This window comes from Artibeus jamaicensis, unplaced genomic scaffold, assembly GCF_021234435.1.
Source record: "Artibeus jamaicensis isolate MK-2021 breed Jamaican fruit bat unplaced genomic scaffold, CSHL_Jam_final scaffold_3307, whole genome shotgun sequence".
NCBI classification, from domain to species: domain Eukaryota; kingdom Metazoa; phylum Chordata; class Mammalia; order Chiroptera; family Phyllostomidae; genus Artibeus; species Artibeus jamaicensis.
In genome coordinates, this window is record NW_026522040.1 from 5,436,479 (window position 1) to 5,460,944 (window position 24,466).

Below are 24,466 nucleotides of genomic sequence, written 5' to 3' on the forward strand. Positions count from 1 at the left end.
CATCTGGAACCTCCGAGCTTAGTACACATAGCAGCCATCTGCAGATTGCTTTGAAGTTCATGCTGGGTGGCCCTGGGTGGAACACAGGTGGTGGCTGACCCTGGCCTGCACCACCTGGGAAATCCCAGACCCTGCTCACCCAGTGGACAGCTAGAGACCATGTTGAATCACTCTGCCCCTGCACATCTGATCTTCCATGGAAGGTGGAGGTTGGTGATCAGTGGTCACAGCCAGTCCTTGCTGCTGACTGGCCTGGATGAATCCCTCCCATTGACCTGCCAGCAGCAGTCAAGGCTCAGCTTCAAGAGGAAGGTGTACTCAGCCCCCACAAAGGACACATCTCGAGTACCCAGGTTGGGTGATAAGGGAGGCTGTGCCACTGGACCCTATAGGACACCTAGTACATTGGGCCATGCCGCCAAGACACAGAGTCAAAGCAGCTCCGCCTAGTGCATAGAAACAAACATGGAGGCTGCCAAAATGAGGAGACAAAGAAACCTGGCCCAAATGAAAGAACCGATCAAAGCTAAAACTTTGTTTAGTTCTTTTTCTAAAAGGAGATGAGCAGTTCATCAGATGCATAATTCAAAACACTGGTTATAAGGATACTCAGGGAACTTAGTGAGTTCCTCAACAGCATAAAAAAGACCCAGGCAGAAATGAAGGATATGTGAATGGAAATAACAGCCTACGGGGAATCAGCAGTAGAAAAAAAGCCAAGAATCAAAGCAATGTTATGGAATGTAAGGGAAAAGCAATTAGAACAAGAAGAAAGAATGAATCCAAAAAAAAGGATTATGTAAAGAACCTCTCAGACAACTTCAAGAGTACCAACGTTGGCATCATAGGGGTGCCAGAAGAAGAAGACAAAGAACAAGAAATTGGAAATCTATTTGAAAAAATAATGAAAGTAAACTGTTCTAATTTGGTTAAGGAAATAGACATGCAAGTCCAGGAAGCACAGAAGAGTTTCAAACAAGATGGACGAAAACAGTCCATACCCAGACACACTGTAATTAAAATGTCAGAAGTTAAAGATACAGAGAGAATCTTATAAGCAGCAAGAGAAGAGCAGTTAGTTACCTACAAGGGAGTTCCCATAAGACTGTCAACTGACCTCTCAAAAGAAACTTTGCAGGCTGGAAGGGATTGGCCAGAAATACTCAAAGTCATGAAAAGCAGCGACCTACAGCCAAGACTGCTCTACCCAGCAAAGCTATCATTTAAAATCAAAGGACAGATAAAGAACTTCCCAGACAAGAAACAACTAAAGGAGTCCATCATCACCAAACCATTATGTGAAATGTTAAAGGGACTTATTTAAGAAAAAGAAGATCAAAACCATGAACAATAAAATGGCAGTAAACACATGCCTATCAACAGTTGAATCTGAAAGACAAACTAAGCAAACAAGTGGAGCAGAGACAGAATCATAAATATGGAGAGAGTTTTTTGATGGTTGCTAGTGGGAGAGGGGCTTGGGGGAATGGTTGAAGAGTCGAGTGGGTTAAGAAGTACAAATTGGAAGTCACTGAGGTAGCCTTGGGGATGTCAAGTACAGTATAGGAAATGGAGCAAAGAACTTACACACATGACCCATGGACATGAACAAAGGTGTGGAGATCGCCTGAGGGAGTGAGGAGTGCTTGGGAGAGGGGGCGAAGAGGAAAAGATAGGGACAATTGTAACATTATACATAATCGATAAAATATAACTTAAAAAAACTATGTAGTTTTGTGTTTCTGGGGCCCATATCTTTTCTGGAGGAAGGATTCTCGCTGGGAGCTTGCGAACCTCCTTCTTTCAGGTTCAGAATCTCTGCTTTAGAAGTTATTGTGAGTTTGATAAAAGATAATAAATACAAAATGATTTAATAACGTGAAAGCGTTATTTCAAGTAGATTGTAATCATTCTCTTTTTAGACCATTTAAATCATATTTCAACTCTTTTGGAATCCCCGATAAACACATTTCCTGTTTTTGCAGTATTTGCCATCCTTCTTTCATTCTTCCATCTCTTCCTCATGTCTGGTTGAAGAAGATCTGGAATAGAAACCTGAGAACAATTTTCTGGGCTCAAATCATTATCAAACCTCTATCTGAATCCCAGGTTTACTTTCCCTGATAGTGGTAGATTCCTAACTTTTGTGTTTTTTTCTAATTTTTAAATGTTTTAGCATTTAAAACTGACTTAAGGTCTCTGATTTCTGAGATACTGTTCTGGTTGCTTTTGCCTTGGTGGTATTTCATCCCTACTTCTATATTTATAGAGAAAAGATTAATTTTGTTTTATCGATAATACTCTCCAATTCTTTGAAAGAATCATCTTTAGTTAGTTACTCCCTATCTGAACTTACTAAATGTTCTTACTAGTGGGAACTTACTAGTAAGAACTAGTGTTCTTACTAGTTCTTACTAGTTTTATTTCTTTTTTATTTTTTAAATTCTCACCTGAGGATATACATCCATTGATTTCTAAGACATCGGAACAGAGGGGGTTGGGAGGGAGGGAGGGAAGGAGGAACAACCAATGTGAGAAAAACCCTGATTGGTTGCCTCCCATATGCACCTCAACTGGGGATCCAGCTCACAGCCTAGGTATGAGCTGTGACCAGGGATTGAACACATGACCTTTCTGTTTATGAGTGGCACTGAGCCACACTGGCCAGGGCACTAAATATCCTTTTAAATATGAGCTTATCTTTTGTAACTCAGTGACAGAAGGCAGAAAAAAATTACCTTAAGTCTCTTGCATTCTAAACCAGATACAGTTCTTAGTTCTTTCTGTTACCTATTACTCTATAACAAACCATCAGAAACACATTGGATTAGCACAAGTGTCCTTTCGTTGGGTCGTGAGTCTCTGAGTTGGCCGGGGTTCCACCAGGTGGTGCTCCTGCTGGTCTCTCCGACTGTCTAGAGTGGTTGCAGCAGGATGGCGGCCGGGGCTGGAATATCCAAGACAGCCGCTCTCATGTCCATCCCCTTGATTCGGTCAGCTGGGAGGTTTTGATCTCCTCCTGGCTTGCTTGGTCTTCTGTATATGGCAGCTGAATATCAGTAGATATTCTAAGAGGAAAGCCCCAGTATACAAGTGCTTAATCAAGTTTCTGCTTGCAATCATGTCTGCTAACATTCCACTGGTCCAGCCCAGAGTCGATGTGGGAGGAGGGCATGACACAGGGTGTGGCTACCAGGAGGCCGCCGGGGACCACGCGGTTCGTCGTGGACCACTAAAACAATGCGCCGTGCTAGCACATCGGAGAAACTCAGATACCGTTTATTGAACGGGTGCTTAAGTTTCCAATGCAAAATAGTTCATAGCTCTTCACTGATATAACTACTTTTTAAGGCTAATTTGCACTCAGGTGATCCCCTTACTGTTTTTATCTTTATGTACTTACTTACATTATTTTGCTGAATCAGTTTTTTTTCTGGTCTCCCCAATCTATACACACTTAAACATAATTTAAAATTTGTTTTAAACTTGAAAGTACAGAATTTCCCTGTAATTCAGGTTTTCATAACTTTTGATAAAGTATACTGATTGTTTTTTGCAAATATCTATATGTCTGTAAGTATTTTTCAGCTTTACTCCTAGCCTCTCTGAGTATATGACACTAGAGAAAATAAGATCTGTCCTTTGCTCTAAGGAGGATCAGGGTTAGAAATCTAAATTAAACAAAAGGTGAATTGGAAGAAGTTTGAGGCAATTGAGTAGAGGATGTGATGTTGTTTTAAAAAGTCTGTTTTTGTTTCACAAATTGTATTCATCTACAATGCCCCGTTCCTATTTAAGAATTAATTAACACACTGTTGATGACTTGCTGTGGAAAGAGAAAGGATGCAAGAGGTAAAATAAATTTTTACATTTATTTTCCAGTTTAGGAGATTTTTTTGAAGTCGTAGGAGTCACTATCATTTGAGGACAGTTAGAAACAAAAGTGAAAGCAAAGCATCCGTGGTGTGGTCAGAAGCTTCTGAGGGGGCGCACTCCCGTGGGGTCGGGCTTGGGCAGGTGGAGGGGAGGCAGGCCCTTTCCACAAGGAGAGTAATAGCCTTTCTCTTCCTTTGAAATATTTAAGGAACATTCTAACTCATGAGAAAGATCTGGCAGATGATAACAGTTACAGAACTGAGACCTCTGCTTAAGTGTAGTCTCCTGGTTGCACGTAAGTGTAGTCCGTCTCAAACCTTAAGGTGCATACAGATCTCGGGGGTCTCATTAAAGTGAAGCTTCTGGTTCAGCAGCCCTGGGGTGGAGCTGGGGACTCTTCCTTTCTGACGGGCTCCAGGTGAGGCGTGTGCTGCTGGTCTGCCAGCAGGGCTTTGGTGACCCTTCCAAAGTCTCCATCCTAGCCAGGCCTTTGAGGTAAACCTAATTCCCAACACCTTGGTTACATGGCTTTTTACTTTTGTCATTGACGTCCAACAGGACAAATAGAAATCCTTTCAGCATCTTTTCGCACATGCGCAAGCCATACATTTCACAACTAGGAAATAGTTCATTTAAAACTGTCTCCTTTGGTATTGGCATTAAGTCATTTGTATTAATCTGGCCTTTGTTAGTGGCTATGTTACAGCAGACAGGGTCTCAAGGTCTGGGCCATTCTTACTAAATGCTGTTCTTGCTACATCTTAAAATGTAGCACAGTGTCATGCAGACAGGATCTGTAAACAGGATCAGCTTGAGGGGAACCCAGCCTGATAAGTGCAGCACACTGCAAAGAAGATGTCAGCAGGTAACAGACAAAGCATCAGCAGTGGCTAAGCCTCCCTTTGCAGGGGCAGAGCTTAGATATGAATCTCTGTCCCCTTTACTCGCTGCAAGTCAATTAAGTCTACCTTGAGACCACCATGTCTTTTTGCACAGGACATCCCAAGCAGCGAACCCCTGGAGTTCAGTAACAGTATAATTTGAAAACCAAAAAGTTCTTTGGTTGAAGTCACATTCATTAGTTTGTCAGAGATTGCTCCTCAAACCTCTCATATGTGGCTGTTGGACAAGACTCCTGCTTATTTCACATTCTCCTTAAGAGCTGAGGTGTGCAGAGAGCCAGACACTCCACTCTGCCAGCTTTTTGCCCTGTGCTGGTGGAGATGGGAGCAGGCTGTCTTCACCAGCAGCATGACTGGCTGCCTGAGTCATCCCCCAGACCTAATCTGAACCAGGGAAACTTTCTTTACTTTACTCTCCAAGATTCTGTTCTTACATTGGGTTTAAAACACGTCTCTAGAAATCCAACCTGTGTTGTTTTTATGCATATTTTTCACAGCGTCTTCTTTCCTCCAATCTTCCTCTTTGCGGAGGGAGCATTATAATTGAGGACCCATAGATCTAGAACATCCAGAAGTCCTACCAAAATTTTTCTTTGTCAGTTAGAAAATCTTTTCAGTTGGAAAATTAGGTACTAATCATTACCTAAGGAACAGGGCCAGTGGAACTCATGCTTTCAACTAAGGCAGCCCGGGTAATAGGAGTGAGTGCTTTGGAATCAGACAAACTTGGATTTGAATCACAGCTCAGCTGTTACTAGCTGTGTGACCTTAGGCTGAACCTGATCAAATCATTTTTCTAAATAAATGAAATCTGGTGAAGATTCCCACTTTTCAGACTGTTGGAAATGTACTCTCTGTCATTGTTGAGATTCATCCCAGAGGGGAAGAGGGACTTAACCGGTCTCATCCATTCACGGTTGCTCCCGCTTAGGCCCAGACCCCTGTGGTCCGCTCCAAGAAGGGCTCTGTTAGTGACTCTGACCCCTCATCAAGGGAGTCTTTGCAGAATTCCCCCAAGCCAGGTGGTCCCTGGCATCCCCCCAAGAACCTTGCCAGCCATCTTCATCAGAAATCCCTGCTTCAGCAGATCTGTGAGTGTGCCAGGGCTTGCCCTTCATGGGACCCAGGGGTAGAGTTAAGTCCCTTGTTCAAGCCCAGAACCTTCATACTCTCAGCTCTGAGGGATTTCCAATTTCTTTGGTCTCCACCTTCAAAGACTCCAACACTCAAAAGTATCTTACTTGGAGTCAGTTACTATTCTGGAAGAGCATTAAGTATCTTTGTTTTAATTGACGTAACAATCTTGGATGGTGGTATTCCCACTTTTACACATAAGGAAATTGTGGCTTATGGGGTTTGGCCAAGAGCCTACAGCTAGTGAGAGGAAGAATCTGCATGTGAACTTAGATCTCTTTGTACCTCAGGCCCGGAACCAGGGCTGCCGAGCCAAGGGCTGTTCCACCTGGAGGGTATTTCTGCAGTGTGTTTCCCTTACCTGAAAAAAGACAGGGTGAGGTAGTTGCATCCCACTTTTCCACGCCAAAAATCTGTGACTCCGTGCAACTGCTGCTTTAACTTCCTATCTTTTTAAGCCAGAAAAATGATTTTTAGACTGAAAGGAGTTCAGAACTGCTGCTGTCCCCTGGCAAGTGTGAGGAGTAGCCCGTGGCTGGGTGAAAGTTGGGTCTCCAGCTCTGCTCTCTGCTGGAAGAGCTTGCAGGTGGCCTGCAAAGACCCAGAGCTTGACCCCCTCTGAAAAACCACGCAGGACTTAAAAGGGGGTGAACACAGGAGGAAAACCACCTTTGTCCAAATTTTTCCTTAACTTGTGTCATGTTTACTGAATGTTTTTCTCAGTGGATACCTTATTTCTCGTTTGAACTCAAGGTTTCTTTTGTCCAAATTTTAAATAAAGCAAGACATTCTGGAAGCCAAATGGGTGCTCTGTGGCTGCTTGATCGATCAGCAGTGAAACAGTCAAGTAGATGATTTGTGAACTTTGAGAAAAGTAGGTGGTATTAATAGGTCCAACATGAGTTCACTAAAGGACATAAAATGCAAAACTAACTTTGTTTCTTTTTTTGAAAGAGTTCGCATACGGAGGATATGTTGTTGACAGATTTTGTCTTGATTTTATCAAAGTCTCTGACCAAGAATTCTGTGAAGATGGTGATGTGTTGATTAGATCAGTGGTTTCCTTTGTATTGTTTTCTTACCCCTGAGACCAGGCTGTCCCTTCCATTCCATGTCTGCATGGAAGGAATTACAAATTCCTGGGAAGGAATCGCAGGGCCCAGGAATCCCTAAGTGAAAGAGTTCATCTGGGGGTACTGCAGCTGGTCCACAGATCGGTTCGTGAGCCATGGACTGGTTTTCAGACTTTCGGGGGATAGGAAGTCCTTCCGTCAAATGAGCACTTGTATGAAATCTACCATATAAAACAGATTAGGTAACATTTTACGAGTATAATTTTTTGTCGTCACCCAAGGATATGATTATTGATTTTGGAGAGGGAAAGAGAAAGAGAAGCATTGAAACATTAATCAGTTGCCTCCTGTATGCCCCACCTGGGGATTGAACCTACAACCTAGGTATATGCCCTGATTGGAAATCGAACTTGCAACCTCATGGGCTGACACTCCAACCAATTGAGCCACGCAGCCAGAGTTAGTATAAATTTTTTGAAGATTACGATTACAATGTATACTGCAGAATAAGAACAAGACAGTTCTAAAAAAGTTAAAATCTTAAATCAGGTATTGATAACTGTATAATAGCTATATTCATATTATTATCTTCTTTGTTTAATAAAATTATATACTTTGCTTTAAGTCCATAATATTTTTTTTAAAAAACTACTGTTACAGTTACTTGGAAATTGTAACAAAGCTTTTTAGATTTCGTGGAGTTTTAAATAACCTGCCTTGGGATCCCAGGATATCTTTCAGTTCAACCAGTCTAAGGGAATATTTGTTTCAACACTGTAACCCTGTAACTAAACTTATGGAAACAATTGCTCACATTCCTTATCATAAATCTAAAGTCATACAGGAAATATCTAATTCTTAGAATAAACATTTACTCTCTCTCAAGGAGGATATTATCACAAAGGACTTTTCACTGTGATGCAGGCAAAGCCACATGGATGCCCGAGTCTGGCCTGGCACTTAGTGGGAGCCCACACACGGGTGGTCCTGGCCGCATGTGTGCTTGAACGGCCGCGTGAGAGCAGACCGGGCACACCAGTGGTCTTCACAAGGCTGACATGGGACTACCGCTTCCCCTACCAGTGTCACACTCCCCAGAAGTCCACGTGGCACAGAGAGGTGGCAGAGGAGTCTACCACGGGGTCTGCCCGGATCTCCCAGACCACGTCCTGGGCATGGGCTGCACAGGGAACATCTGCGGGGCAAAAAGTTTGCGCACAGGCCATTTTGGTGTCATTGTAAAAGGAACTATAGTTTATAAAAGTAGCTAAAGTATATTTAAACATTAAAACAGATACTGGTGGTATCCTTGGAGCACTTTTGTAAGAGTCTTTTTTAAAAGCATTAGCCTAATACTGACTGGATGCTTGATTTATGTTAGGACAAATGTTTGGTTTCCTGTGGAATACAGATAGAAATTTGGGGACAACTATGGAGTATAGAGAAGAAAACTACAATTCGGAAAGTGAGTTCATGTACCCAAAGAAAGAACTGACTGCCCTTGAGTACAGACTGGGGAGTTAGGTGTCTGGGTGGAAAATCAAGGAGGGCTTCCTGGAAGAGAAGACATGGGAGGTCCTGAGGACATACAGGATTTGGACGTGAGAATATTAGGGAGAATAAATCTTCTAGGGCACTTTACCATTTGGGAGATTATAATTTTAGGGGGGAAATGTAGGTACCACTACCCTCTTAAACAGATTACCTTCTTTATTAATAAATTAGCTGTATATGCATTTTGAAATGTAATCTATTAGTAAGTTCCAAAAGGGACCATTCCTGTATATTCAAACATGCCTGAGGTTTTTTATTCCCAAAGTTACTACCATCAGACAGCAATTTGTTCAGATTTAGACCTTTCTAGTGATAGTTTGGCCAACTTGGCTGCCCCTTTAATGTCTGCATGCATCATAAATTTGTCCGTAGCCTGGCCTCTGCAAGCATTATAGCCATTCATTCCTCCCGCCCACCTGTTCGTTCACCCACGCTGGTAAGTTGAGCACCTATTCATGTGCCAGGTCCTGGGGAGTTCTAGGCACCCGGCAGGGAACAAGTCAGAACTGGACAGGTGAATTGGATACCTGGAAACCACCTGAAGTTCTTATCATTAAACTGTATTTTAAAAAGATAACAATGTAACTTTCCCTACAAACTGATAACAGCATGAAATGTACACCTCCCAGAGCTTTTAACATTTTAACAGGGATCAAAGCTTTGCCTAGAACTGCTTCTAATCAGCCGTGTGTGAGGGGAATTGTGGTGTGAGCCTTGGGACTTTTCCAGCTTATATGGCTTTTTAAGCAGCCCAGTTGGTACTGTCCTATCTGTACTTTGTGGTGGGGACTGGCTCTGATAATATTCTTCCCAGGAAAGTGGCTTAAACAAAACTCTAGTGCACAGGAAAAATCATTTAGATGTGCCATAACGGAAAAGAAGTCCTGTCGCACGCTGGGGTGGGAGAGCGGAGCAGAGGGGGGGAGTGCAGCCTCGTGCAGGCGAGACTGCAGGTGCTGTCGGGTGGCGGACAGGTCACTCAGTCTCTCTGCACCTGTAAGTGGGGACCAGCTCATAGGAGGTTGGTGCCCCTTCAAAGGACCACTGATGGTCAGATACGTCAATAAATAGTAACAATGTTTAGAATAGAGTAAGCATTCGATTAAAATTAGCTATTATTTTCTTCACTGTGTGTTGAATTTCAGGTTTATCTATTTTCCTGAGAGTACATAGCAGGCACAAAGTAAGAGTGGGTAAGAAGCTAGTTCAGATGCGGATGGTTAACTCCTCTCCCCTCTCCTCACTCTCCCCACAGACCCCAGAGTTGCTCATTTTACAAGGCTGCAGCATTGTGTTTGAATGCAGGACCTTGAACATTTCTGATTAAGTAGTTCTGGGCAAAGCTTTAAGAGTTGGAAAATAAATCAGGCCTCCCACACATACGTGCTCAGCCAAGAATTTGTTTGCCCTGGGAACTGTGGGCGGGCAGGAATGGAAGCAAGGACACACCCAGGCTTATGTGAACTCCCTGTTCTTGCCCGAGATTGTGGTGTCACCAGTACACTTCCTGGTCATTCCTTTTCTTTCTTTTTTTTTAATCGTCACCGGAGGATATGCTTTTGTTGATTTGGGGGGGGGGGCAGGCAAAGACAGACATCGATGTGAGAAGCAAACGTCTAGTGGTTGCCTCCTATCTGCGCCTTTGTGAGGGCTGAACCTGCAAGCCAGGCATATGCTTCGACCCACAACCTTTTGCTGCACAAGATGATACGTCAACCAACCGAGCACCTGGCCAGGGTCCCAGTCATTTCTATTCATTCTCAATGTAGAGAAACAAATACAGGGGCCAGCGCAAATAATGCCCCTCTTTATTACAAAATCTTATATTACAGAATCATAAGCATGTCATTCTGTAACCTAACAATATCACACTCAAACACACCATATAATGTTTTACATGAAGTGTTCAAATTAAAACTATAAATTATTACACCCATATGATTATTACCCTACCAACCACATTCAGGTATGTGTTAGTTCTGCTGGACCCTGTATTTTCATTTCTAAAAAAATGCTTTCTCCCTGACTCCAGGGGACCACCCCCCGTCCCCTTCTCATTTGTGTGTGTGTTTTCTAAAGTTCGGCTCCGCGTTTGGCCCTCGGAGTTACATTTGGCAGCTTCTCCCAAGCCCAGGACAGCAGCATATGGTGCACAGGGACCCACGGGCTCCCTGCATGGATCCCAAGTTGCAAAGTCTGTGGCAAGGCCCTTTGGAAATGTTCTAGAACTTTCTGTTCTCGTAGTGGGGGCAGAGGTCCCCTGCCCACTCGGCCTGTGCACTGGGGTGTGTCTCAGGTGTTGCATCCTGGGGAGGTGGTTGAGGGTGGTTCAGCACAGCCCTGTAGAGGGGGGGTTATTTTTCTGTTCCCGTGGAACGGGTCGCATCGGCCCCTGTGGTCTGCATGACCTTCAGTTATTGGTTCCTGGCTCGTTTCATGTTTTCCTTTGCAGCCTATTGAAGGTTTCATCCCATTGTCCTAGTTATGTTCGTTGTCTCCTGAGAGCAGGTGTGTTCTTTCTGTGACTGTGAGAACGGGCGTGTGTTGGGTCCCGTCCTGTGGGAAGCAGTCCGGGACAGGGTGGAAAAGGGCTTCAGCCCAGGGAAATACCCTCGGCCAGAGCGAAGCTTAGGAAGCCATTTGACCTCTCTGAGCCTGGGGAATCACAGCTCCTCTTCTGTGTAAATGCCCTGCCCCAACCCGGGGGTCCTCTCAAGGTGAATGGGAACCTGGGACTCCCGGACCCACAGGGACACTGCTTTTCCTCGGTTTCCTTTTCAGATAATGGAAGCCAGGGCTGGTAGGTGTTAGATGTATTCTTTCTAATAAGCCGGTCGGGGTTTGAGATGGGAGCCCGGCCTTTGCCCCAGAGTAGTCAGAGGCCAGAGGGGCTCCCCGAGAAGCAGTCTTCTCCCTCGTGGCCGACTGAGCCGTTTCGGAGGCAGCAAACCCCACTGCTCAAATATAGGAAAGAACTGGCAAAACTAAAAGTAAAGAACATTTTGTTTTGAAAATTATACCCCATCTACCAGCAGCCTCAAATCTAGAGTAACCACCAGACATCCTGTTCCTCCGTGTGTTTGCTGTTGGTCTGCGGCGGCCGCCCGGTCGTTGCTGTGCTCGGGGTCTGCGCCGGCGTCAGTTGCGGCAGTTCTCTGCCGTTTGGCCAGCCCACCTCACTGCCACTGTAAAACCTGCAGGAGAGAAAGAGGCTTTTTAAAGGAAAAGTGAATGTTAAAATAAGCTTGTCTGATGCTGTGATGGTGGCAGGCCAGAGGGCTTGTGCCTGATGCCTGTGAAAAACACACCTTAAAGCTGTTCTCGAAAAGTTGCGTGAAGTGAAATAACAACCTTCATTAACTCCTAGACTGTAATGGTCCGTTTACGGAGAAGACCCACTGTGCTTTCCTCTGTAATAAAGAAAGGGGTGGCAGCTCCAATGCAAAAGGCCCTGCCACTATCTGCCGGGAGGCTGTGGCCTCTGTCACGCCTTGCCCCACAGCAGCAGGGGTGGCAGTGGCACCCACGGGGCCCAGAGACCACCCTGGTGCCACCCAGGGCAGCAGCCCAGAAGAGTACGTGGGACTGAAGGCAGCAGGCTGTGGGAGGTAATGGGGGGGCGTGTGTTCATAGCCATTTGTCGGGGGGAGGGGAGAGGGCACCCAGTGTGCGGGCTGGTGCCGATGCAGAGCCAGGCTCCGTGGGACGTCGTCTGGTCTCGGATGTGGGCTCACTTCTGCTCTTTGGGAGAGGAGCTGGCGTGGTCTATGGAAATCCTTCCAAGTAGTGATTATTGTTACTAGCAGTGGTTCTGCAGTTTCCGGGTTGATTCACCTGTCACTGCCTTGACAAGTCCCAGTCACCATGGCCCTTCATATAAGTGACCACAGAACACTACTTGCCATGTTTTGAAAATTGCCAGTGGTGGGCCAAAAAGCAGATTAACTTGGGTGTAGGTTCTTAGGAAAACAAGAACACACTGTAAAATAAACAGTCCTTCATTTGTCCTAATTAGTAATTAGGACAGAGGACGGCATGAACCGGGGGGAGTTCGAAGACAGTTTGCTGTCTGGTGTGCAGGGCATCACGGGGCGCCCCCCCCCCCCCCCCGGAGCGGTCCCTGTACTTGCTGTATGATGTGCGCAGTCCAAGCTTCAGGGAAATGCCGCGGGCACGCCCCTGTAGGCTTCCCAGTAACAGTGGAATATTTTTTAGCATGCAAACTCACAGGGAAAATTACTTTTACTATTAAATAACAGGCACACGTCTGTGTGTATTTATATACATAAAAACAAAATACCGGGGCTATTTCTAAATAGCTATTAAAATAGATTAAAATGTGCGTGAAATGATAAACCTCAGTAATTTGTGTCTTTCTACATAGAATAGGTTCTTTCAAACTAACTTCCTTCCCAGTATCAGAATCCCTTCTGCAGTGTATATGACAGATGATAATGTAGGCACCATCTTCTCCCTCTTCACTTCCCTCCTCGCCTCTGCCTTCACTTGTCATCAAATGAGTGCTCTGTGCAGGCCACTCCGTGGGCCCTGCAGACGCACAGGTAAGTGCCCGTGATGATCCCGCCCTCGGAGGCCTCCCGGTCTTTGAGTGTGTGCAGCAGAGTGAGGGGTGCAGGGACGAGGTGTGGAGATCACCTGGACGAGGAGCAGGCTCGCACCCTGCGCGGAAGGGAGAGACAGCACCCGATTCACAGGGGAGCATCCCAGGCACAGTGCGTGGGATGCCGAGGGCGGTGAGACCGTCTGGGGAACAGCAGGTACCTGGCGGGGTTGCGAAGTGCAGATGCCGGGGAGGGTCAGGGTGGCGGGATGAGGCGCTCAGCAGTGGTGGGCGCTCACTACTTTGCAAAAAAAAAAATAGTCTGTGGTGGAGAAGTAGATTTTGTTAGATAGTGTTTCCCCCATATTGTGCCAAGTCCTCCTCTTCTGTTTTACCTTTGGGTTCAGGCCAGAGGAGCAGCACAGAAGGAGCCTGTCTGCTTTCTGCCACATGCTTTTGTACGTAGGTGGTCTGCTGCTCCTTTACATCTTGCCCCAAGCTGTGTATACCTTTCTCCTCCTTACTAGACTTTGGTTAATAGTGTGTTTCCTGAAGAGAACCCAGCGATAATTCCAGTTGGTCTCTTCGGAGTGTGCAAACAGGTGATTGTGGTCTCCTGGGTTGGTCTCCAAAGCAACCGTTGCCACTGGGCCGTCCTGTCTGTTGGCCTCTTTTCTGCTGGGTCCCTCCATCTGGTTTTGCAGGCTCCCGGAGAGGGGAGCGGTCTGAGGGGTCACTGCTGCCTCCTTCCCTCCACACCGTCTCCCTCAGTCATCTTAGAGCTTTAGAGAAAGGGAAGGTTGGCCTTTCTCACACACGTGCTGGGCATCCTTGTCCTGGAGAAGTACTTGTGGTTTTGTTTTGTTTTGTTTTGTTTTGTTTAACAATCTCTACTATTATACTTCAGATGAAAACTAAGAAAGAAATAAAAACCTGTGAAATGTTATATAAAAGGAATGGTAATAAATTAAAGTCACTCAGAAGAATCCGAGGGGAATGTTGTAACTCAGGTTCCATTTCTACATGAATTATCTGTAATTAGAAAGTATTTGGTTATATTCTGTAGGAGGGATTTGGCCATATGTGTAATATGAGACCCCTCTGTCTGAAAGTGGCGGGATCGGGTCCTGGAGAGCGATTCCCTAGGACTCACTATTAAGAAGCCAGTACCTGCAAGCAGTCACCGATAAAAAAATCTGTGCTGTCCCAGCCAAGCCCGGCTTGTCCGTGAAGTGGCCTGTGCACACAAAGGTTGAGCCGGAGAACGTTCATTCATTTTGGGATTGCACACCTCACGGAAGACGGGAGCGTGCTTGTTAGCAGTGGTCCTTTGTAGGGACTTCTGCCTGCATGGGAGGGAGTGGCTGAGGGAAGGAAAGGGAGAGTAAGGGACCCTTACCTGGTGGCTCAATGGACGTTTCTGATCTAATCAGCTAGTTAAGGATACTCCAGAAAAGGCTGATTGCCGGGATATCATTACCCGACTCTGAACGGCGAAGTCTTGTTTTCAGTGTAAAACAACGTCTTAACTGCAAAGTCTTGTTTCCGTGTCTGTCGGGTTCTTGTGAGGGCGTGGAAGGGAGGGAAGGAGAGAGGAGGGCAAGCACTCCCATCGTTCCGCACCCTCTCAAACCTGGGGTCTGTGGATGCACCACGGCAGCACCACGGAGAGCCTGCTAGAAGTGCACCTCAGGCCCAAACCGGAGCCGCTGACTCCGCACCTGCGTTTAAGAGCCCCCAGGGGATTCCTGTGCACACCTGAGTTTGAAGAGTGGTCCCTCCACTGGGCGATGGCAGCGCCGGGGCCACACGGACGAGCTGCCTGTCTGGGCACACTTCGAGAAACGCTGGACAAATAAGGTGTATCAGCTCTAAGTGCTCAGCGTTTAAGAATCAGAGTTTAATTTTGTTTGTGGCTGAAGACCAGTCCAGCCCAGCATGTTTGATCCAACAGAGTGTCCTTGAGGAGCGGGGTCTGCACGGCAGGGACGAGCTGCTCCTTGGTGGCGGCAGGGGGGCTGCTGTCCTGCACTGGAGCATCAGAGCGGCTTCCGTGACAGCAGTCACAGACGGTGACCCCCATTTTTTAAAAGTAGTTTTTCTTTTTACTCTTATTTGTGCTTAATTTGCTTATACTTTTTATCTTAATTTTTTAAATTAGTTGACATTCAATAGTATTTTGTGTTAGCTTCAGGCGAACAGCATAGCGCTTAGACAGTCATGTACAACACAAAAGGGTCCCTCTTGATGTTTCACATACTCACCTGGCACCATAAATAGTTACAACAATATTATTGACTGTATTCCCTGTGCTGTACTTTACACCCCCGTGGCTCTTTTATAACTGCCACTTCGTATTTCTGAATCCCTGCCCTTTTCTCACCCCATCCCCCAATACCCGCCCACCCGGCAGCCGTCAGTGTGTTGTATCTGTGAGTGTATTCATTTGTTTATTTTGTTGTTTACATTCCCTGTATAAGTGAAACCGTGCGGTATTTGTCTTTCTCTGAGTGACTGACTTCATTTAGTATAATACCCTCAGGGTCCACCCCCCCCCCCCATTAACCACAGAGGAGAGAATGAAAAGGGTACTTGCAGTTTTTTTAGACTTCCGTCCTGCCCTTTCTGCACTTGACAGCATGTCATCCTCCGGGGTTTTCAGGGAACGGGGCCCGTGAGAGGTGTGTGGCTTCCTCAGGGATGCGCCAGGCATGGTCCTGGGCTGACTGGCACTGGGACGACTGTCAGGACTGGCCCACAGTGGCCCAAACCTGGCTTTATTAAGAACACTTCTCCTGTCGACACAGCCCTAGACCTTCGAGGGGAAAACATTCTGTGAAAGGGAGGCGTCACCTGTCACGGTCACATGTGTGGGATGACCTAGAGAAGCCTTCACTTTCAAAGCGAAGGAGAGATGCTGATGGAACAAGCACTCGACTGTTACAGCAAGTACTGGTTGTGTGTTCAGTCCTTTTACAGCGTGATGCGAAGATTTCTTTTTGCCTGGTCTTTCCCACTGTCTGTGGCGGTCCTCTGTTCCTTCTACAGCAGGTAAAAAGTCACTGAGTTTTTTTCTGTAAAAATAACAACTAAAACAAAAAGATACCTTGTAGTGGTAAAGGGGTGAAGATGACGTGTCCCAGGAGGAATCTGCTCACTTTTCAGGAGTGCGGCTGCCTCCCAGTACCAGCCATTGTGAGCTCCTGCTCGGGCTGCTCCAGGGGCCCAGTCACTGGTCGTGCTTCTTGCTGCTTCCTCTGAGCTTTCTGCTCAGTCCGTCCTCAGCACAGCAGCCCCAGGTCGCACCGGCCCCTGCCCAGAACATCTCAGTCGTGTTCCATGGCCTAACCGTGCCCGGAAGCCCAGCACTCACCTCTCTGACGCATGTCCCACTGTCATTTCCTCTGCATGCCCCAGTCGGACAGGCCACCTCGGACCTTTGCACTTGCTGACCTATCAGTCTGGAACTGTCTGAAGATACCGGCCTTGACTCACCCCCAGACTTCCTTCAGGTCTTGACTCATTTGTCAGTTTCTCAGTGAGGCTGTCCTTGAGTGCCCTATTTAAAACTGAACACTCTCTTCCACTCACTCACCTGACATACCTTGTATTTTACTTACGTTCATTGTCTGTCTTCTCCAAGAATGTTAGCTCTGTGAGTAGAAGGGGTTTGTCTTGTTGAGTGTGTGCGCACAGCCCCTAGAACAATGCCTGGCTTATTCAAGGTGCATGCTGTTTGTTGAGTGAATGGCTGCAGCTGGCCCTCTCCAAACTCAAGACCACTCCCTGTGAATTGGGAGCCAGAAGCAGGTGGGGCTTCTTCCTATCAGTTTTGCCCTCATCCTCATCACATAAGAGGACTGAAATGCTAGGAGAACATCTTTAAGATATTAAGCACAGCTGCGAGCCATTTAAAACATTCTACGTAGTAAGTTAGGGAATGTCATTTAATTGTTGATCTGTGAGGCAAATGGGAGAAGGCAGTCGCTACCCCGCAGGCCTCCTGTGTACCGAGGGTGCGGAGTCGGGCCCTGGGGACAGGAGGAGGTGCGGCGTGCGGACCCTCCTTCAGGGATCGCCACGCTGTCTTGCTGTCAGCCCCTCCCCCGTGGCAGCGTGCTACCGCAGACTCCGTCTTCCGTGCCCCCTGCTCCGAGGACTGCTGCTTTGGGTGCGCCTGCCGGCACATTTGTTTGCCAGCGTTGTCTCACCAAGGACTTCCTTTGGCTACAATGTATGTTTTCCTTTTGTTTGTAGTGTTTCTTAGTAACCCACTGCCACAAAGTGCTCTCTGCGCAGTTGCTATCCAAAGGTATCTTGAACTTTGTGCTCTGTTTCTTTTCTGGTATCTTACCCTTTCCTTTGGCCGTGGAAGTCTGGAAGTCGAGGAAACAAAGGTTACAGAAGAGAATGTAGATGGTGCTCATTGAATTAGTGGCGCTCCCGAGGTGGGAGGGCACATCGGGGGGGCCACAGAGCCCACCCAGGGAAGCCGTATGGTCTGCCTGGCAGAATCGTCCCTGTTGTGGTGACGGGCTCAACCGACCCTGATAGCCCAGAGCCAGCGCTCACGCAGCAGCGTTTGACCTGGGTGTCCGCTGCTGTGCCGCACGCTGACAGGATGAGCATGGTGTCCAGCCTCGTGGAGCTTTTCACAGCCAGCAAGAGAGAGATTAATGTAGGTTAATAACCACAGAAACGTGTGACTGTAAGCTTCAGTAAGTGCTGAAGGAGACGATCAAGGTGTGTGGGAGCTTTGTCCTCGCCCTGGAGTCCTGAGACATTTGAGCTCAGGTCTGCAGGTCACTAGGCATATGCATGCTCTGGAGGGAAGGGGCAGAGTGTGTGTGTTCACCTCCAGGCAGAGGAGACGGGGTGTGCGGAGTCTGAGGGAGGGAGGAGACCAGAGTGGCTGCCGTGTGAGACGATGGGGAGAGTGGAGTGTGGAGGGGGCTGGGGAGGCGGGCAGCCGCAGAGCAAGCAGTCCACGTCCAGGTGTTCGTTGTTAGACGGGTGCAGAGCCTGAAAGGGGTCTTGCAAAGGCAGAGCCACGATCTGCTTTCATTTTTAAAGGTCTGCTCGGGACACATTGTGGGTAGTGAACTGGGAGGGAGGCGTTCGTGTTTGTCGGGGGAGAGGGGGGTGACGGCCAATGGTCTGCAGAGAGGGTGTCGGAGGACGGTGGTGTCTGGGTCGGGATTGCTCTGGCAGGTTCACGGGCAGCCGGGCGTTACTTTGGCTTGATCTTTGACCTGCCCATGCGGCGCCAATCCTGGGGTTTTAGAAACACGGGCTGTCTGAAGACACGTCACTGCATTAGTCAAGCTGGATGGAGCAAGTGTCCAGGCTCTCGGACAGTTAACGTTTTTCCTTATAAATGAGCACATAGGCATTGTAGCTTCATACAGGGTGGGAGCAAAGTCGGTGTACACTCATTAATACGTAATAACATGAGAATAGACTCCATGTTTCATGGACTCACAACTGTAAACCTACTTGTGCCACACCCTGTGATTCAGTATGTTGTGAGCTCTGTTTGCCGGAGTCCGTATCGATGCACTGGACCATTCCTGGAACCCGAGTGATACTCGGACCTGATATTTTTGGAGCCTGCACAGTTCAGGGACAAAATGTAGACGTCATGAATTCCCTCAAGGTCACTGTCACCTGGTGGAGACTCTCTGAACAGCTGCCTTTCCTAGGCAAAATTTTCCCTTTTAACGATGCTTTCCCATGATCATTTTTTAAAAAATTAGGTAAATCTGTAATAGCTACACCCACCAATGGTTTCTATCTTTAGAACAGCAATTATTTCACCCAGTGGGGAAAGGTGCTGCCCACCTGAAAGAACTCCAGAGGGAATGTAGTTTGAAAAGGCATCTGTTTGCAGAAGGATTCAGAGTCAAGGAGAATCTTATACATCGTTTCTCTATGCCAGTAACTTTTTTCTTTAAATTCTTATTTTATTGATTATGCCATTACAGTTGTTCTATTTCCCCCCCTTCCGAGTGACTTTTTATTATGCATGTTGATTTTTTCAGAAACAGTGAGGTGTTTGCTTTTCAAATCTCCCATTACATATACCAGCAGTGATAACTGCCTTGATAGGTCTGTTCGGGGACTGAGTGAAGTGAGGCGGCTGAAGTTCAGTGAAGCCCTGTCGGTCCTCTCAAGTTCAGAAGATACCAAACAGCGATGAAAAACGTATTGTGCATTTGTGACTACCCACTAGCAACATTTTCCTTATCTTTTGCAGGAGGAAAATGGAAGAAACAGACAATTTTAATGGAATGGAATAAACCACTGAACAGGTAACTGGAATTAGCAGGGGTTGCATATGCACCCATTGAGTTTTTACAAGTAAATATTTGTGAAGTCCTTAGAAGAGCACTTGCCACATAGTAAATATCACATAAGTATTTGCTATTAAGTTCTTTCAAACGTACCTGAGCCCAAAACAAAGCAGTCATATAACCAAAGACTATCCAACAGAAACAAATCTATTATTTCTAAAGGAGGGGTGAACACCATTGGTAAGTTGTGGCGTGGTCTCTGTGTGACCTCCTGCAGTGGCCCGGAAAACCTAATTTCTTTTCGCACCCTGAGGCTATGAACTCCCATTTATTTTTGCCTTTGAGCTTCCGTTTATGATGACCTGATCAGTGGCAGGTCAGTTTCAATTTTGAAACAAAACAAGTTTCTTTAAAATTCTTAAAGAGAGACCTTGTCATTTGGGGAAATGGCTGAGTTTAGAGACAGCCATGGAAAGGGCTTATGGAGGGGAAGGTAGAGAGGTGATACCAAGAGCAGCTCCCGGATTTTCTGGTGGTAACTCGAAGACATTTCAGGCACTCTGCTTGGCCTGACTTCATGACAGAACTGTGGGTGTTACTGAGACACGCTGAACAAAGCGCTTGAAAGGGCTGTGTACTGCTGAGTTCTGCGCTTGGGTGTTGGGATCGTGGCGTTGAATCTGTCATCGTTCTCCTCTGCGGCCCCATCTGCCTGGGCTTGCACCAGTGCCTGCCTTTCTGCCTCACTGTGCGGAGACTCGGGTCTTCTGGCCAGAGAGGTGATCCAGGTCTGGCCTTCCTGGGCCCCTCTCCCTGGACACAGCAGCACACTGTACTCCGGGTGGGGAGAAAACGCCGGGTGAGGGCCCGGGGCCCACAGTCTGATTTCATACACGGAGTCAGACCTTTCCCTGGTTGGCATTCATGTCGTGACTTCCTTCCCCCGACTTCTGTTTTACAGTTGACAGAGTGCATTTTAAATACTCTTCACCGTTTTCTATTTTGCCATGTTTTTCTTTTCTGGTTTCCTTTCCCGGCTCTGGTGCTATAGACTGGGGGCCCCAGTTTGGGTTTAGACCCCACTCGTCTCAGGGGGACCCTTCTGGCTGCTGAAATATCCCTCTGGAACTTCAGCTGCCGCCCATGGGTGCCCAGCCAGCCCTCCTGTGCCACCTCCACCCTTCCTACAGGGAGACGTCACAACCAGTCTTGTTGTGAAGCGGTTTTTCCAGTTGATGGTGTTACGGATGACATTGCTAACTTGAGAGAGGTGGGCACCGGTGGGCCACTCAGCATGCTGGTGGCACTCAGCATGGGGGGGTGGCTTTCAGACCTTTTCTTCGGCACCCGTCCCTGTTACAGTAGGACCCATCCATCACACGTGTTTGTACATGCACGCGTATGGTTTCCTGAAACGATGCCTTCACTCTCTGAGTTGTGATAGAATTTTCTGGTCTATTGTTTCCCATCGCTTTTTCTTTTTTCTCTTCCTTCTTTAAATAATTAAACAATTTTTTTCTACCGCAGTTGACACACAAGAGTTTCTTAGTTCCAGGTGCACAGCATAGTGGTGAGACACTTGTGTAACCCGTGAGGTGGTCGCCCCGAAAAGTCCAGTACCCGTCTTACCCCATCGTGGCCATTGTGGTATCTTGGACTGTCTGCCTTACACTATGCTTCCCACCCCTGTGACTGCCGATTCTCCTCTTCTTTGTAGTGCTCCCCCAAATGGGCTTCCTACCCCATGAGTCCATTGTGCTTGGACAGACTCGCAGTATTTTTAGGCTGTGGTGGGAGCACGTTCTTCTCCATATTCAGTAGTGATGCCCACACGTCTCTTTCATCCCCCTCAGACTTGCCTGAACTTAAATCTTACGTTCCAACTCTCCCTTTCCTTTTGTAGTCAAGCTTCTGTTTCTGTTTGATTACATGCTCTTCACGCCTCAACACTTTTTCTGTCTGACCTTTGACACTGCTCTCCTGACCAGTGGCCAAGAATCATTTTATTTACCATTCTGAATGAAAAAGATTTCTCTGTTCTATTCTATCTTGCATGTTAAATATAATTGTCCCAAAACTAACAACTTATTTTTCACCAAATGTCTTTATTTGTTTAGATTCTCCATATTCAGTTTCTCGGAAACAATTCATCTGGTGGTCTGATCTCAGAACTCATGTCCTTACTGTCCCAGGGATTACAGAACCACATGGGCGGGGGTGGGGGATGGGGGGGGTGCTTCTATATTCCGTTGTCTCTTTGGTTGGCGTCATGGGGTGCAGGGAGACACCTGCTGGCCCAGATGTAGTGCTGCACTGTTTTTCTATCTTAAAGTCAATCCCATTGTCATTTTTAGGACCTCACACTCCCACAGTGTGCTGGTAAGTTTGCGCGTTGGGATATATTGAAGTAAGTCACCTAATCTTCTCAAGAATTTTTAGTGTTTGCACCTCAACATTTAATGAACTGAAATGTAGTCATACCATGTCACTCATTCAAGAACCTGATATCTCATGAGAGGAAGGGATTTTTGTGGGAAAACTTGATTCCTTACCTTTGTGTGTTCTTAATGGGGCTACAAAATGATCATTTAGTAAAGCACCCAGTAAATCAAGATCCATTTAAAGCTTTTGGAAATGATAATGCACTCTTCCAAGATAGTTAAGAACTTAAGTTTTAAACAGCATAGGTTTGCAGCTTGGTTTGTTATATGAGAAATACATTTGGTTCTAGTTTTAAGTCTATTGCTGGAGAAAACAATCTAAAATTTATTGCTTAATTTATTTTGAAGCCCTAATGAAAATATCATAGTCACTTCTGTACAATGCTTATTTTAGCAAAATTCTCATTGATTTAAAAGGCAAGTTTATTTATAAAGGAAATGTTAATTATATACATCTGAGATTACTCACTACATACAATAAGTTTTAAAGATTAGAATGTACAAAACGGTTCTTTTAAATAGAACTAAACAAACAATCTCCTGTCTTTGAGGAATATTTTCTAAAGTTCTACTAACAGTGAATGAGACAGCATGCCACAGTTTTTGGTCCTTGTTTACTTCTGGTCACAGCCCCTGCCTGGAAGGCGGTAGGAAAACATCAGAATGTGCACGATGGTCCCTCCAGCCAACACCTTTGCCAGCATCTGGGAGAGGGAGGCGACCTGTGCTCAAAGCCCCAGCCCCACTTTGCCAGCACCCATCTCTTCCTCCATCCATTATCGAAAGTAAACTGAGTACCGTAGGACAAGATTGTACTGGCTTCAGAGAATGGCAGAAGGGGTCAGGGTGTTATTAACGGTGCAAGGGGACAAATTATGGCAGAAATGGAAGCATTATTTGGGAACATAAAATCCTGTTCGAGTTGAAGAGCCTCAAACAAGAAAACATGTTTAAAAAGTATTTCTTATATGTCCAATGTTTCTGGCCATTTTTCTCCATTTGTTTCCTGGAAGGGGAAACTGGAGTGAAAATAGGCACCTAGACTGGTAACGAAAGGTGTGAGAGGTCCCTCCAGGCGGCCAAGCATGTCTCTCAGAGGCGTGAGTGAGAGAACCAAGCAGTAGACGAGGTTTGCAGCGGTGAGTGTGTTACGGGTTTTGAGCTTCAGTGCTTAACAGTACTAAAGACTTCAGCATTTATGTCGTCACAAAAGAAGGTAAATAAAACTCGAGGTTCACTGTGAGTGCCCAGTACAGAGCAGCTGCCATTGTGGTTGCCAGGTACAACAGTGCTTCATGGCACTCTGAGTAAATTATTTTAGTTGTGTTTCTATTTTCAGGGATGCATTTGTTTTGATCTGTCTCTATTTTTTGTGATAATTTGTATGGCAGATAAAAAACAGCGATGTTAATAGCATTTGTTGAGTGTGTCCGGTGTGCCGAGAATCGGGTGAAGAGCGTGAGGGTAGGTCGCTGTCGTCCAGTTTTACAGATTTTTACAGAATGCAAATGATGGAAGAAAGTGCAGTTGGGTTAGTGTGTGGAAGAACTCAGGTACCTGAACCCTGGTGGGAGCCACCGACAGCCATAGTCTCCGCAGAACCATGTGCTGGTGAGCTCCGAGTCACTTGCCGCAATTTAAAGCTTTAGAAAAAAAAGGTTTTGGTTTGACCTTGTTCATTAGCTGTGATTGCCACGCAAGGAAAATACTACTTACTAAAAGGGAGGAAGTTTTAATGCAATGTAAAAGTGAGTCAGGTTTCCCTAAGTTTGGAGCATTACTCAGATGCTCCTGATGTTTAGGATTTCTAAGTAAATATTTTCACTTTACAGTCTGCTGTTCAGACTGTATTCAGGGACAGAATTGTGTAATACATATTTTTAAAAACACATTGACAGGAGCGCTCCTCTTTAAAATCTGTGTATCCAACATGAGTATCTGAATGTATTTCAAGAGTATCTGGCTGTATTTCCTGAATATCTGGCATTTGTAGTTCTACACAGTGTATCTTGCTGTTTCAGTAGGAAATGGACCTCAAGGCAAATTGATTCCAAAGGATTTCAGTATTTTTGGTATGTCTACATCACTAATTGGAAGAAAACAAATCTAGCACTTCTGACTGAAGGGGCAAATAAATATATTTGTGTAATGTTCAGTTTGCCACCTTAATGGAAAGGAACCATGGTACGGCTGATTTAAAGTTGTCCTTCACAGTGACTCATTTTCATCTTCAGTTTTGGCTTCGGGGGGTTTTTCGGAGTGCACATCAGCTTGCAGTGGATTTGGAAGTGGCTCAGTTTGTGTTTGTGAAAGAAGAGTGTCACTGTAATTGAAAATGTGTTGCAAATGCTGCCAGAAGTTAGAATTAACACATAGGGAGTACATTGCATTTCCACTGTAGGCTCAGATGCATTTGCCTGTTCTTCAAGCAAATGTCCCGGGCAAAGCAGGCCTCATGCTTGCAACTGTCTGGACAAGCCCTCCTGTCCTCCTCCCCCCCATCTCTTAAGGTGAAATTAGTGTAGGATTGAGATCAAAGACATTTGAAGGGAAAAATAAGGCACAAAATAATTTAAATTTCAGCATTTGGAATTGAAAGGCAGGTTAGAGGGCACTTACCTTAACCTTTTCC

At 46.1% G+C, this 24,466-nt stretch overlaps 1 long non-coding RNA gene across 2 annotated transcripts in view; it reads left to right on the forward strand.

Annotated features, from left to right (window-relative positions):
- LOC119064267 (uncharacterized) overlaps positions 1 to 24,466 on the forward strand; it is a 143,228-nt gene that overhangs the window by 83,122 nt on the left and 35,640 nt on the right. For both annotated transcript variants that reach the window (XR_008390073.1, XR_008390074.1), the window contains one exon: positions 19,357 to 19,411. This is a non-coding gene — a long non-coding RNA (uncharacterized LOC119064267). The remainder of the gene's footprint in view (positions 1 to 19,356; positions 19,412 to 24,466) is intronic.